The sequence below is a fragment of the Mauremys mutica genome, chromosome 21 (genome assembly GCF_020497125.1).
Source record: "Mauremys mutica isolate MM-2020 ecotype Southern chromosome 21, ASM2049712v1, whole genome shotgun sequence".
Classification (NCBI taxonomy): Eukaryota; Metazoa; Chordata; order Testudines; family Geoemydidae; genus Mauremys; species Mauremys mutica.
Window position 1 is genome coordinate 13,572,553 of NC_059092.1, and position 16,427 is coordinate 13,588,979.

The window sequence follows — 16,427 nt, forward strand, 5'->3', positions numbered from 1 at the left end:
ATGAAGAATGGAGCGGAGAGCAGAATGAACAGGCATTGGGAAGGGAGGAAAGGTGAACATTTCCTCTGAGATTGAAAAGGGATGGAGAGTCAGTGCAGGGGAGGGCAGAAATACAAGAAGCCTTTTTCAGGTGGAGCAAAGGAGATGGCTCTTGCACCCCCAAGGGCCAGATTGTATGGAGGGACAGACAAGCAGGGAGGGAAGTACAGAGGGAGGCAGTGCTTAATTTGTAATGAAAGAGGTGCCGGGCCTCAAGCAATGTTTTTACATTCATAACCGATGCAGCAAGTCCACAGGAGCCGGGGCTATGAACTGCCAAGCCTAGAGGTGCCGGGGATCAGCCCTGGCACAAAGTAAGCACTGGAGGGAGGGTCTTGTAACCGTAAGTCACGTGAGCCAAATGAATATGGGATTGTGAGCACTGTGACGATGGTTCTGTATCCATAATACATTCACACCAGTGTTAGAGGAACACAGGAACGGCCGTATGACGTGGGCCAGTATCCCGCCTCCATCGGCAGTTGCAGAGGAAAGTGAAAGGAAACCCGGCAGTAGGCAGTTATGGACTACAAATACAGACCTAGCAGGGGGAGAACTTCGGATAAATGGGTCTGGGGATGGCCAAGCTCTCTCTTCCTTTGCTTAGAAATCAATGATTAAGGGGTTTGCCTCTGTGTAAATAGTGGGCTGCGTTTGTTGTGGAGTTATGCAGGAGGCACATCGAGGGGGTAACACTAACATCAGCTCCTAAGCCTGAATTTACGGATGTAGGCTGTCAGTAAGATCGACAGTTCCATTAAGCAGCAGCTCTCTCTTGGTCTGAGTGATTAAAATGTCTGCATCCACCCTACTCTTCATACATCATATCTCTGCACTGGCACTTAATCAGGAGCTGAATAAAACCCAATGCATTCTTCATAGCTTTTTATTTTTTCCCAGTCAGGGACCCAGGTGGGGTATTGCCAAGACACACGATAGCGTCCTTCACTGAGTTTGCGTTTTTTCTGGAACTAAAGTTAATAATTCCAGAAGTTGCTTTATTACCCACTGCTATTTCTCATTATTGAAAAAGGAAACAGTGTTACAGCTTTTGGCCTGAGCAAACCGTCTCTGTTTGGTCCTGGACTAGTTTCCAGATTACCAGGATCCAGTGAGGGGGATTGGTTTTATGGTTAAGGGTCTGGGAACTTGGCTAAATTCCTCTCTCTGCCACAGATTTTCTGTGTCACCTATTATTATTAGGGCAAATCACTTAATCTCTCCATCTCCCACCTTTTTTTTCTGTCCTGTCTGTTTAGTTTGTAAGCTTTTCAGGAGGGGGGCTGCCTCTTACTGTGTGTTCGGTGCCGAGCACAAGGGGGCCCAGATCTTGGCTGGAGCCTCTAGGTGCCATGGCAATACCAACAAAATAACTGGATCCATGCCGGCAGAGTGAGTCTGGGGGCCCAGTGGAAATCAATAAGGCTCCCCCTGAGCGCAGGAGTCTGCCCATGGAGACCCAAGTGCAGGATCGGGGCCTAAATGTGTAGTGCGGTAAAGGATAGTTGCAACCTTCACAAAAGTAACAGGCCTTTTTAAAATAAAAAGAGAGTTGATGATTTTCCAAACTGTACGGTAACTTTCAATAGCTGCTGAAGCCCTCCCGGAGAGCTTTGAAAAGCATTTTATGCAGCAGAACAATTGAGCAAATTCCTCAAGCAAGTTTTACGCCAGTTTTCACTCAGCTAAAGAATTCAATTCACTCTGGTTGCATTTGTGCCTCTGTGGGGGCTGACTCCCTGTCACATGCTGTAACCACGAAGACCACGTTTCTTTCGCTCCGTCAGAATCGTGTCTAAACATGAAGTTTCTCTGTGGTGCAACCTCCTGCGTGTGCTGATGGCTCTCTGGCATTTCATAGTCTGAGGAAACGCAGTGCTAAAACATTCTGCGTTTTCTAGGTTTGTTTCACAGCATATTTTCATACAAAGAATGGGAATATTCTGCTTCACTTCACCTGTCAATGAAAAATAACCCTGCTTAAGATGAGACAGAGATTGCATAATACTAGTTGTTCCATCTGTCTACGGTACATATATGGCCTCCATTACTGTGCTATCTGAGCACCCCACAAATCTTTAATAGATTTATCGTCACAATGTCTCTGTGAGGTAGGGGACTGCTATTATCCCCATTTTACAGATAGGGAACTGATGAACAAAGAGATTAAGTGACTTGCCCAAGGTCATATAAGGAGTCTGTCGCAGAGCCAAAAATTGAATCTGGGTCTTTTTGGACTCAGGCTAAAGCCCTGGACCACTGGACCAGTCTTCCTTTCCTTTTTCAGCTTGAATGTCTTCATTTTTTCACTGTGAGAAGCCGCTTTCAATTTCGGATCAATTGTCTTTCCATTATTATTATTATTATTGTTGTTATTTATTGAGGTAGCTCCTAAAAGCCTCCAACTGAAGCCCTAACACGCGCAACACTGCACACACGTATAATGCAAAGATATGCCTGCCGCAGAGAGCTTCCAATCTTGAAGCCTTTTGCATCCGTTGTTTCCACAGCACCTTCGCCGCCCAGGAGCAAACGTGCTCCTTCTCACTGTGCCATCCAAAGGTGGCGTTGGGCTTGTGAGCGATCCCGTTTTCATCACAAATTCTGTTTTGCTCAAAATAAAAAGGTTTAAGTGTTTGTTTTTCCATCTCTCTCACTTCCGAATGGCGTCGGCAAACTGCTCTGCAATCAGAAAGCTAAGTGACTAAGATCCTTCAAGTGGCGCACCGTGGTGTGAGCACAACGGCACATTTGATACATGCCGAGCAACTTATCTTGTACTGCTTATAAATTTGCAATGCGGCATCAAACCTTCTGTTATTAGCGTGGCAATTAGAGCCCTTGAGGATTTTAAAATGCACGGCTCCTGCTAGGGGGTATTTCACCCCCACCCCCAAACACCTCCAAATCAGAATTCTAGAACCATAGGGTAAGAAGGGACCGCAAGGGTCGTCTAGTCTTACCCCCTGCCAAGATGCAGGAATCACATGTCTAGCCACCCATGGTTGCCTTTTCTCTTGCCACCTGGCAGCTGTTGGGAGGGGTGGGGGCAAGCTTTTGAAAATTGCTGTGTTGGTGTTTAATCCAACGTTTCGCTCAGTGCCAGGGGATATTTCCAAAGGAGTAGATGGCCTCTGGTGCAATTGCACCATACTCACATTGCTGGTTTGAATCCATGCACGTGGGAAAAAAAGGAAGAGCAGTGGACCTGGTTAATGTCAACTCTTCAAAGGAACGATTTTAGCAGAGGCCTAAAGGGAATGCAGCTATGACAAGCTGTTCATGTGAGTAATTAATGGCTTCCTTTTCAGCCATGCACAAACATTTTGGCTCCTCATGTTTCTTTGCCTTTATGATCTTCTGCAGAGCACAACTTGCGGGACTCTGCTAGCATACAGTACTGATGGCGCGTGACGTTCCCATGACCAACAGCCGCGCAGGCGTTCTCCATAACTAGCACAGAACTACTGTCCTCGGAGCATCTGATGCTCGCTGTCACTAACCTCACGCCTTGCCTATGATATCCTGGCCTTGCTGTCAGTTAGCACCATATCCGAATGGAGGGACGGAAAGGGGCATTCGTCCTTTCCTGGATCTGGAATTCCTGGCTTTCCTATGTTACATAAATGTTGCTGATGCTGATGGTAGTGTCAGAAGGTTTATGTTTGCCGTTTTTTTGGGTTTCTTTTTTCTTTTTCTTTAAGCACTCAGCTCGCCGTGTGTGAAGCAATGATAACTTTGTCAAAACTGGTGTCTGTTGTCTCGGAGCATTATGGCAAGAGCTAAGATTAATAAAAGCCTGTCACTTTTATTAACTTTGTAATCTAGTCCATTATTTAATTCCAGGCAGGCATGAACTGCCGCTATCAAAGCTTTTAAACTGCTTTGTGAGTGCTTGTGAAATAGATCTACTGCGGCCGGTATTGTAAAACCAACCACACTGTGCTATCTGAGATCCCACAATTGCTTGCCATTCAACTGCAGTATCCCAGAACAACGCGCTTTAACCATAGGGATGAATGCTGACTCTTCATTAGCGACCACTGCATGCAGTCTTTAATGCTTTTTTGGGAGGAGGGGGTTCCCTCAACCATTGAGATCTGATTCCTATAAAGTGTTGCCAACTCTCACAATATTTGAGGATTTTTTAAAGCGCCAGCTCCTGGAGTCATGTGAATATGTGAAAATCTCAGCTTTCATTTTGGGATTAAAAATAAAGGTTCTGGCCCTCATGATGGTGAAGAAAAGCCAAGAAACTTAACCTGGATGTAGCCTAATGGTTCAAAACCCAAAAAGTAAATAAAAAGAACCCAACTTGCCTTTTTAAAGTCACGATGTTTAAACCAATTTCATGATTTCTGTGGTTTTGGAATGCTTGGGATTGGCAATACTAATGATTATCTGAGAGAAAATACATCGAAGAAAGAGATGTGCTAGGCCAATATTCCCCATCCATCCATGAGTAGTATGGCAGGGTCTGACCTTGTCTATTAGGGCCATCAAGCAATGGCAATTACGCTCTTTATCAACAGCTCAGTAGAGCAATGGGTGACCAGTCTTCTGGGCTCCGGCACTGTCATTGCCTCACCCCCAGACCCACCGTCAACACCCAGAGAGAAGATGGATAGAAAGACCTTATTCCTGTAGGTCATTGACTTCATCCCAGGCCAGTGGAAATCCCCTTGTTAACATTCCCCCCACCCCACCCCCAGCTAACAAGAAACCATTAGAACAGCGGTCCCCAATCTTTTCCGGGTGGCAGGCGCCGGACGACAAGCCACTGAGGACCGTGGCTGGTGGACAAGCATCCACCGAAATGCCACCAAGAAGCGGCGACGTCAAGAGGCGTCACAGCGGCATTTCGGCAGCGATACCTATTGGTGACGCCGCTTTTCGGTGGCATTTCAGCGGCAAGACCTCTTGATGACACTGCTTTTCAGCGGCATTTTGGCGGATGCTCGTCCGCCGGCCAGTACGTGGGCACACATAGATGCCCCAACGGGCACCATGGTGCCCGCGGGCACTGCGTTGGGGACCACTGCATTAGAACATCATTAAAAGCCCATTGGCATGGAATATGTAAGTAGAGAGCCCCAGAAAAAAAGAAGGCTTTAGCATAGTGTGTGACATAATGGCATTTACTCTGTGTAGCAGCCTGCACAACTGGGACCTAAAACACACAAATCACTGGCTGGGGTTAGGGGGATGGTAAGTACAGCAAGAAGCCAGGCAAATGAAAATTTTTTATATTGTCTGGGCATTTGCAAAGCTAGTGCTGGAGTAAGCAGAGCCACGAAGGGAACGGCAGCGTGACAGGCTGCAAACGGAGTAAGCATCGGGTGAAATATTGCTTAACGTGCTGGCACTTTGACAGACACGCTGATGGATGCTGAAAAGGTGGAAATAATTCCAGAAATAGTTTTAAACGCTCTGTGTTTTCAGGGGGCGGGGAAAACCCAGACTGCTGAGTTTTAAATTGTGCCTCTGATCTACAGCATTGTCTTGGCCATGGGAAGAATCAGATGTTTTAGATTCCAAGGGCACTTCCGCTGACTTTGTTTTGTTTCAGAGAGAGACAAGGCAGGCGAGGTAATATCTTGTGTTGGACCAACTTCTGTTGGTGAAAGAGACAAGCTTTCGAGCTACACCGAGCTCAGATTTAGTTTGTTTAAAGTCCCAGCAGGTATTACACAGCCCCCACCTCTTCCATGTAATAAGGACAAGATCCAGGCTTCTAGCCTTTGTTTTAAAAAGTTGTTGACCTCATGGTAGTCCCAGCTCATTTGGGGATTAGACATTCCCTGCCCATTTGTGCTGCTCATGCTTGATCGGGTAAAGTTCAAATAAGCATCAGAAAGTTTGTGTGTTTAACGTAATCTAACATTCCAAGGTTCACCCATCGCTGGTCTTCTCCCAAGCTCAGGTCCAGAAATTGTCCTACCCATTTTACCCCTGTATTTGGCCGATTCTGCCGCTTCATTGTATCACCAGTGTTGTGTGAATTGAGACCATATTTTAGTTCCACCCAGTAAGCAGGTGGTGGGTGCCTCCACCTGAGTCATGACAGAGGAGACACACAACGGATATTGTCCAAATTCACCCCCAACTCTCCTCCACCCCTCAAACAACTCCACTTGGGATGGTTTGCCTCTATTTATTAAAAGTATCTCATTCCTAGGACAGGATTGTGTGTACAAACATAAGCCTTAGCCCCCACTCTTTGTCCTGGGGTGGTCGAATTAGGATTTCTCCCTACAGAACCCTCCAGCTTTTCCTTCTTGCTACAGGGAGACTGTTGGTCCTTTTTGTTCCCAAATGATGCTAATCAGACCCTGCTTTGGCTACCAGGGTGAGTCAGGAATCTAGCTCTGTACCTTCATAGCTGGTCCTGCAGCCTCAAACCCAATTACATTTCCTTAATATGTAGCTATTATTTTCATTTAGAAATCAAATGTATAGAGAAGAAAGACACTGGAAACCATACAGGGCATCATCAAACAACTACAAACCATACTCAATGGGACCCCATCCTGAAAGAACGCTTTCCTGAAACCTCTCTTCTGGCCTTCAAACAACCCCCCAACCTCTCCAAGCTCGTCATCAAAAACAAGCTCCCCAAGTCCCCATAGACCAGGGCCCACCAACTCAAAGCGGCACTAGGCCTGCCAGAACAACAGATTCAAAACCTGCAGACATATCTCCACTGCTACAATGATCCACACCAACCACAACACACCTGTCAAGATCCATGAGTCCTACACATGCCTATCACAAAATGTGGTGTACCTCATCCAGTGCACTAAATGCCCCAGTAACAACTGTGTGGGTGAAACCAGACAATCCCTGTGCTCTCAAATGAACTCATACAGGGGTCTGGGTTTGTGGGGGGGCTCAGGGCTGGGGTAGGGGGGTGGGGCTTGGGGTTGGGGTGTGGGCTTACCTTGGGCAGCTCCCAGTCAGCGGTGCCATGGCAGGGGGCTAAAACAGGCTGCCTGTCTGTCCTGGCACCGCATTGCACACACCCTGGAAGCAGCCAGCAGATCTGGGTCCTAGGTGGGGGGGCCAGGAGACTCTACACGTCACACTCACCTGCAGGCACCGCCCCCCCCCAGTGCCCATTGGCCAGTTCCTGGCCAATGGGAGTGCAGAGCTGGTGCTTGGGGTGGAGGCAGTGCGCGGAGCCCTGTGGCTCCCCTGCCTAGGAGCCGGACCTGCTGGCTGCTTCTGGGGCGCAGCGCGGTGCCAGCCTGGACAGGTAGGGACTAGCCTGTCTTAGACCCGCAACATCACCAACCAGACTTTTAATGGCCCAGTCAACGGTGCTGACCAGAGCCACTAGGATCCCTTTTCGGCCGGGTTTTCCCTTAGAAATGCGGACACCTGATCACCCTAGCCTCGGAGATTAACTTTCATAACGTTGCTAGACTGTAAAAATCACACTCTTAATAAAGACACCGCGTTTATGGCTTATTACAGTATGTGATCTAATAATCCCCCCTTTTGTCCTAGGACAATGGAGTAATAATGGGCCACTTCATCTTGAATTTGTCCCGTTGGCTTAGAATATGTGCTCAGGGGCGGCGAGTTGTATGGGCCTGTGGTAGGGTGACCAGACAGCAAGTGTGAAAAATCAGGACGGGGGTGGAGGGTAATAGGCGCCTATATAAGACAAAGCCCCAAATATCGGGACTTCCTCTATAAAATCAGGACATCTGGTCACCCTAGCCTGTGGTGCCCGAGCTCCAGGAATATTCAGGGCCTGGCACCCCAAACTCCTCATCTCCGTCCCCGCCCACCCCACCCCAGAGTCTGCACCCCCAGACAGAGCCCTCACCCTCCCGCACCCAAACCCTCTGCCCGACCCTGAGCTCCCTCCTGCACCGTGAACCCTTCAGCCCTGGCCCCACCTCACACCCCTCACCCCTGCACCCCAACCCTCTGCCCTAGCCCTGAGCCCCTGCCCCACCCCCAAACAGGGGCGGCTCTAGCCATTTCGCCGCCCCAAGCACGGCGGCACACCGCGGGGGGCGCTCTGCTGGTCGCCGGTCCCACGGCTCTGGTGGACCTCCCGCAGGCGTGCCTGCAGAGGGTCCGCTGGTCCCGCGGCTCCGGTGGACCTCCCAGACCCTCTGCAGGCACGCCTGCGGGAGGTCCACTGGAGCCGCCTGCCGTCCTCCCGGCGACCAGCAGAGCGCCCCCCGCAGCATGCTGCCCCAAGCACACGCTTGGCATGCTGGGGCCTGGAGCCACCCGTACCCCCAAACCCCTCATCCCCAGCCCCACCCCAGAGCCTGCACCCCTAGCCAGAGCCCTCATCCCCCCTCCACCTCCACATTGTGCAATATAGGAAAACTTAAACACCTACTGTTTCCAGTCCATTTTTACAATATTTTAAAAAAAATTGGCTTACGAGGTAGGTAGGGGGGGCGGGACTTGGACCCATTCTGGGCACCACCAAAAATTATACAAACCCGCCGCCCCTATATATGCTAACTACTTATGCTAAACTATCTCTTGGATCTTGTATTTAACTGTGACACTCTTTGTACCTTTCCCAGACCTGAAGAACAGCTCTATGTAGCTCGAAAGCTTGTCTCTCACCAACAGAAGTTGGTCCAATAAAAGATATTACCTCACCCATCTTGTCTCTCTAATATCCTGGGACCAACATGGCTACAACACTGCGTATTGATTCAGATGTTGTTTGTGCATGCAGCCTGCATGTATGTTGCTCCAAATTCCTGCATCACTGATTCAGCAGAAGCCCTTTGGCGCAGTTCTTTGTGCAGACTGGCTGTGCTGTTTGTCTTATTGTTGCAAACTAATGTATTATGTTTTTTCCATCCGAAAAGGGACCAAACGAGTTCTTTTACTGTTTCAAGCGTTGCTGCAAAAAGCTGCTCATTTTTTTCACCGCTTCCTCCAAATTTGTGACTTTAGCAGCATTTGCCTTTACTTCAGCACCGTGACTGACTTAGGTGCTTGCATGAGCTTACTCTGAACAGTCATTATTGTTCTGCCCCAGCCACTAAGCGTATCTCCTTCAAGCACATAGCTTTCTTTAGCCACTTAGCACAGGCAATTCAAAGTCTGATTCTGCTTTCAGGTTCCCTTCAAGGCCACCCACTAAATTGACCCTTTGTCACTGGTTAAGCTCAGACTTTTGCAACAAAACCTGAAACATTTGTGCCAGGCTTTATATTTCATTATAATGATGGAACCTAGCAAGGTTTGTGTTGACTTTTGCCAGACCTTTTCACTATCCCTGGATTAGAATTCACCTGAAACCAGTAAACCTCACTGTTCCACATTCAAGTGGATATGCACAGAAGATGTTTGGGCAGTATTCTCCCAGCTCTGTTGATTACGGTCTGTCTAAATTCCCTTTCTAGTTTATAATAATAAATAAGGTAGAAATAATACCAAAAAATAAAATCTCTGTTGGAATGATTATCATTTTGTTTCTGATTTTACATAGCAATGATTTGTAAACCTGTTAAAACTTCCTAAATACCTATTATTATTATTATTATTATTTATTATTATATCTTTATAGCTCTTTAACATTTCAGTAAGATAGGATTTTCTTCATTTACTGGCCAGGACTGTTATGTAGTGTCTCTGTGTATTATCAGACAGTTACCATGCTCTGCCCCACATGTGGCTGCAATTTGATGACAGGTGAGGATTTTCCGTTTATAGTTTGTAAATCCTTGCTGTGGGAGCCTTCCAGATCCTTATCAATGGACTATTTGTACATGTGATGCAAGGACAATGCAGATATACAGAAAGTACAGCACTGCAAAGAAAGCACCTATTACAATATTTGTAAGGACTTTAACAACGCTTCAGCACAGGCTGTGAAACACAGAAAGAAGTGTTCATTCTTTTTCTGTAATCCTTCTGCATAAAACAATTTTGGTAGGATTTTTTTTTAAAGATTCTATGTGTTGTCATGAAAACTAGTACATCTGAGCTGCTCTGAAAAAGCTGACAGCAAACAGAGAGAAATGAAATTTCTAGGCTGTGTAAACCTTCCACTAGAATTTAATACTTTTTGCAAGTTTTGGAATTTGCAATTCAGGTCAAAAGCTTCTGATAGTGCGTGGCAGAGGGAAATGTAAGCTCATGTATGGTTATTTGAAGGATTGAAGGGAACTAAAGATTACAACAGGTGTCTGCTGAAAAGTTAATTGTATTAGTATGCTAGAAAATAAGGTTGTACAAGGTTGACATCAATGGGACCTGCGTCGGTGCTTTTTAATATCCCATTGATCTCTGGGGCAGGAACTCTTCTTTGGTTCTTTCTTTTGTACAACATCTAGCACAGTGGGGTCCTGATTGACGACTGGGGCTCCTAGATGCTTTGATATAGTAGGTGCCTATCTCCATCTTTAGGCACCTACATACCTTTAAAATTCTGTCCCCATGGCACCTTGGTGGTACTTGCAATTAAATTTTGGCTAGGTCATTTTTGAAAATGGGACTTCCACTTCTACAGCACTTATGGCCAGATTTAAAGGTATTTAAGTGCCTAAAGATGCCCATAGGCCTTTAGAGGGATTTGCAAAAGCACCCAGACACCTAAATCCCATTGACATCAATGTGGCATGTTGCTGTAGGAAAGACCCATAAACAAATGGAAGGAGACTTAAGGCAAACACTTAAGCACGTGAGTAACTTTATGCCCTGGAGTAATCTGGACCGTTCGGCTGAGTAAAATTAAGTGTGTGATTTAAGTGGTTGCAGGATCAGGACATACACTCCCCATACATGGGAAATGGTGGAACTGACCCGTGCTGGGATGCTGAGATGTAATGGGAGCTGTGCAGTTATAGGCTGGAGTATTTTTTTTTAAAGCAGCCTATCTGCAAAGTGCTGCCAGGGCACAAAATAAATAGCAGAAAATATATTTCAATGTCTGATCTCTTAGTAACATTAGTGGTCATTTGCAACAACGAATAGTTAAAAAACTAGACAGAAGTATGGTCTTTAAGTTGACAGTACCCCTTTAAACGTCAGAATTTGTAGCAGCTTTTCTGCTGCCTGGCTGTAACTTGCCACTACATTAATCCTCTACTTTAGAAGTAAGAAACAGTCTCTATACTACCCTGCGCCATACCCTGGGGCTAACCCAACCTGATTACAGAATGACCCCCACCTGGAGGGAATCAATAATTCCCCATAATGAGCAGAAGGAGGCTGCACTAGTGGGAATGGAGCCAGGATTAAGAGGTGATAAACTCCAGCTGGGTAAGGGGTGGAGGACGAGCTAGGCAAGAAGCTAAGGAAAGCTGCCCAGGCAGGGAGGCCTGGGGGAGACCCTGATTAAGTGGGGAAGACACAGAGAGAAGCAGGGGAGGACTTGAGAGGCTGGGTAGGAAGTGGCCCAGAGAAAGCTGCAGCACAGGTAAAGGAGCAGACCTAGCTGTTCAGCCCAGGATCCTGAGGCAGTGCTCAGACTTGAGGGTGGGACTGGATTCCCCTACCAGCTCTCAGGAATGGGGAGGTATAAACCCACTGCACAGGCTATTGGGCCCAGCAAGGGGGCTACAGACTGAGCTGAGGATGGCTGAGGAAGAGCCCCAGAGTGCGGGACGGATTTTTCTTTTTGTTGGACGTTTTGGGGACTTGTCGTTTGAACGACTGGGACCCCAGCAGGGATGGACTGTAAGATGGTGACCCAGCCGGAGGGCTGAATTATTGACGGAGAAACCACCACTGCGCTGAAGCAGCCGGGCGCCCCGCCCAGTGCAAGAGCTGCGACCCCCATGCCCGGTCACCAGGAGGTGCCTAGCGGTGAGTGAACTCAGTTACAGGACCCTACTATACAGCACTTCAGTCGGTCAAATCCTAGAGGACCGAACTGATCTGTGTCTAGCCAGGCGAACTGTGGTTATGTGTAAATAAATGGCCATTTGTAATTCCCTCTCTTCTCAACATGGACTAAGCAGAATAGATTTAGCCAATGATCCTAAATGCCTGTAAAGGTGGTAAAGAATAATTTTGTCTGAGCAATAAACTGCTCCTGAGGTTGCCGTCCTCCAGCAAATTACACCAACGCAAGGCTCAGCTTTGTTAATTTGCCCTGGTCACTTAGCCAGGAGGTGGGGGAAGGAGGTAGGTGTCGCTAACCTAAGCAGCCCTGCAAGTTTGTTAAAGCAGATTGTACTATTGGCCTGAGATGACCAAAAAAAAATTGCCCCAGAAGTGTGGCAGCTGGGCGGGAAAAATGGAATAGGGTGGGGGAAAGAGAAGAAATGTGTTTAAAATATATGTAAAATGCATCTGTGAAAGCTAGTCTGCTGAGAAGTTGATTTTTTTTTTCAATCAGTCACCAAATGATGGCCCATTTAATATTTATTTCACTGCAAGGGGACGGATTAGTGCCATGGCATATGTCAAATGGATAATATTAGGATTTATATCCTCAGAGGTTTCTCTTTAAGTTATGTAGTCATTAGTCTATAATTTTTTTTATAACCCAGCTTGACGGGGCAGGTCACGTCACTAAACCCTGCGGAACTGGGCCAAGAAAGTGCCAGTGTATTTCCTATTTTTTCGGGATGTGTGTGTAAATGTGGCAACTAAAAGGCCACTCACTTAGCTGATCGGGCCTCATAGCGATAACTCAGTTCTCTAGTCCATGTGTACGGCCTGTAGCTATGCCACTGTAGCACTGCAGTGTAGAGGTTTCCTGAAAGGGTTTTCCCATCACTAGGTAATCCACCTCTCTGAGTGGCAGTAGCTAGCCCTGTCCTCACCCAGGTTAGGATGGCATAGCTACAGCGCTCAGGGGTGTGAATTTTTCACACCTCGGCACTGTCGCTATGGCAACCGAACTTTTAAGTGTAGACTGGGCCTTAGCTAGTGCCTTCTGGCTCAGCGTCTTGCCCCTCTTTAGAGACGCTAATGGGCCTCGGTCTCCTCTCATAATAGTTTTACACCAGGTTGTTTTCACTGGTGGACATTGGGAGTAACCCCACTGAAAGGGAGAGGAGAATGAAGGGCTAATGTATTTAAGTGCTTGGCACCTCTGTGAGGTAGGTAAAGCCCTTAGGCTGTAGGGTTTAAGCCAATCTCTCACGGTTATTGATCAGAAGGATGAGACCTGATGTGGGAGTCATTTCTGCTAGTGCAGGGTTCTGACATCTCCCTCTGAAGCAGCTGGTGCTGGCCACTCTGAGACAGGATACTGGGCTAGATGGACCTTGGTTCTGATCCACTCTGGCAGTTCCTATGCTCTTCATTTTACAGAAGAGGAAACCTGAGGCAATGAGAGGAGATGGGATTTGTCAAGGCTATACAGCAAGTCAGTCATTGACCAATTTGTGTTCTTAATCCCAGTTCCCTGGTCTCACCACTAGATAACACTCCCTCCCATGTTAAACCAAAAGGCAGAGACTTCACTGATCACTCTGGCCTTCTCACCCCTGTCCAAGAGATAACATTGTTTTAATCTTGATTTACCAAATGAGGCCTCAATCCTGCAGGATAGTGAACGCTCTAGACTCGTTAACTCAGGAATGAAGATTTTTCTCAGCTCTCACCTTACAGTGGGGGAAGGTTTCTTTGCATGTTTGATTGTTCCTTAATGTACTGAACAGAACCAGCACGCTGTGTTTGTTACAAACGTCATTTGAAAAAGCTGTTAGCATGAGCCATTAACTTTTCCTTTTAATCATTCAGGTTGCCTCTTCTTTTTAAAAAGCAGAATTAATAGGCTTTGAAAAGGCGCTTTCCAACCACAAAGGTTTCTCCGGGGAAGAGTTCTGTTGGAGTATCATGAGCTAATCAGACCTTCATTTTCTCCCCTTTCTTCTTGTAAATGATTAATCGCTTTCAATTGATTTATGAGTATTACACTTAATATCTGCAACACACAGCAGGAGCATAGGCTATTTCATAGCACATCAGGTCATCGACCCATCAGTTCTGGCATCCTGCTTCCTGTCATACCAGATCAGACCACTGGTCTGTCAGGTCTGATATCCTGCCTCCAGCATTGGCTCACATGTGATGCTTTGCAGGAAGATAGAAGAAGCCCAGAACTTACTTAGTCATTTATGTAAGGCTGTGTCATTTCAGCCACCGTTTATTTCTTCTTTGATTCCTGCAGGCAATCCACTAAACCCCTGCAGCATCGGTTCTGATTACCATCATCCTAGCCAATGCACGTCTCCAAATCCTGTTAGCCTGCACTGCCTCTATTAATTAGCCATCAGAACATTTGTATCTTTCAGTAAAACATGTTCTAATTAGTGATTAAAAGTTTATTCTGTCTGTCTGTCTAGGTGATTGGCTCCATTTAGCTTAAGTCTGTTCCAAAGAGGCAGCAGATTTTTATGATCAATCTACTTTATTAGGACTGGCTTCCATTTTTTTAAATGGACCAGAGAAGCAGGTTCTGAGAAATGCTGGCAGATTCCACCACTCTTTGTGTTTGAATCCATCATTCTTTTGCTAATAACAACACTTCACTCTTTATAGCATTTAAAATCAATGAATAAAACAAAATGTGGATTCACGGCTTGATATTAAGCATGTGCGCAAGTCCCATTGACTTTAACGGGATCTAAAGATCAGCACAAGCTTAAGTGCTTTGCTGAACTGGACATAGATGAGAGAATCCAAACACACTTAAAATGTTGTGAGTGTCTGAAATCTGTTCCCAAATTCAAATCTGAATGTTGCAAGTGGCTCCAAACTGCATTGTGGGTTGTACCAAGCCCCTGGAATTCTCTTCCACACCCTCAAATTTGGGTTATTTCAAATCCAGATCTGCATGTGAATTAGATGCTTTCAATCTGTCTGTACTCTAAATGTGCCTAATAAAGCTTTACTAATGTGAGTAGTCCAGTTGAAGCTAGGGATGCAGAACGGGGCTTTTATTTGCATTTGGAATGTAACCAGTTTTCAGTGAGACAAACTGCCGTTACGGGTAAATTCCATTCATACTGATAAGCGTGACAGTGCATGTGCCCATTTTGACAATGCAAGGCGTAGATATTTTATAGGCAGCTTTTCCATACCAGATTCTCCAATATGCATCGAAATTGTGGTGGGAATGGAGTAGTTAATGAAGATGATCCAATAAGAAATTCTAATGGAACCGATCTGTGAAAGCTAACGCGTGGCTTTAAAAAGCAAACAAAAATACAATACAATAGCATCTGGTTTATAAAGATAGTGTCCCAAAACCTGCTCTCAGTTACACACCTTCAGTGCGATTAAAATCATGCATGTAATTGAGGATGGAAATTGGTGTCGTGTGTTTTACAAATGGCAGCACATTTTTCATTTAAAATATTTTTACTAACCCTTCTTAGTGTGTTTCCCCGCCTCAGTGTTGTTATTTTTCTTGACAACTCCTTTCAGGGCTCTCATTGCCCCCACCCTGGAAGCCACATGAGCAATTTCCCCTGAAGAAGAGGTCACTGCTTGCTGCTCTGACTCTCATCCATCCAGGAACAACCTGTTGCTTTACCCAGTGTCTCTCTTCCCTTCGGAACTCACTGCCACAAGATATCACTGAGGCCAAGAGCCTAGCAGGATTGAAAAAAGGCATTAGGCATTTAGGATTAATCAGAATAGCTTAGTTCTAATAGTGTATGTTTTAAAAAAAATAGCCAAGAGTTTTGGAAGGGCTATAAACTCACGGTTCAGGGCTTTAACCATCTTCTGGAAGTCCGAAGAACCTTTCCATGGTGGTAGGTTTTCCCATAACTGCTACCGCTTGGCTTTTTACACCTTCCTCTGAAGGTTCTGGGACTGGCTGATGTCAGTATATTGGACTAGAGGGACCACTGATCTCCTCCTGTGTAGCAATTCCTATCGTACAGCAAACAAATGTCTCTACTCAGCAAGAGAGTAATGGTTAGGGAAGACTGCGAACTGAGGCACAGAGGGAGGCTAAGTTACGTGCCCAAGGAAGCCTGTAGCAGAGCAGGGACTTGAACCCAGATCTCCCAAGTAAATTGTGTTCCATAAATGGTCATTTGCCATGGGAGCAGAGGGAGGGCTTCTTTCAGATGAGTCCTTGAATACTACAGTCCTGTCGGCTCTCTGAGTGCTGAGGGATCAGGCCTTGGGAATGTAGGAAGGAGAAGCAAAGAGGAAGGAAAATGTCCTTAGACAAAATTTCACCAGCCCCTTTGCTTCTCCAAATCCATCATTGTGTAACATGCTGTGCAACTGCCTTCTGCCTTGAAGGGGGCTGTATTTCAGCAGTGTGGTCCTCCGCTCTCCACCTAACCGGCTGGCTCCTTTCATCGGAACCCTGGAGTCCTCCCACAGGATGGGGTGGAGTCTGACGGCAGAGCATCGATTTGGAGCTGCTGAAGCTCGAGCCACCCCCAGCACAGAATGAGCAGAGCTGAAGGTAGCCC

At 46.4% G+C, this 16,427-nt stretch overlaps 1 protein-coding gene across 2 annotated transcripts in view; it reads left to right on the top strand.

Moving 5' to 3' along the window:
* The window catches only part of KAZN (kazrin, periplakin interacting protein), a 723,135-nt gene that overhangs the window by 484,281 nt on the left and 222,427 nt on the right, over positions 1 to 16,427 (top strand). The window contains exon 1 of one of the 2 annotated variants that reach the window (XM_044996291.1): positions 11,428 to 11,449. The exons of the other annotated variant lie outside the window; for it this stretch is intronic. The gene's annotated coding sequence lies outside the window, so the exon portion shown is untranslated. Of the gene's footprint in view, positions 1 to 11,427; positions 11,450 to 16,427 lie in introns of those variants that run through there. 2 annotated transcript variants of the gene reach the window in all.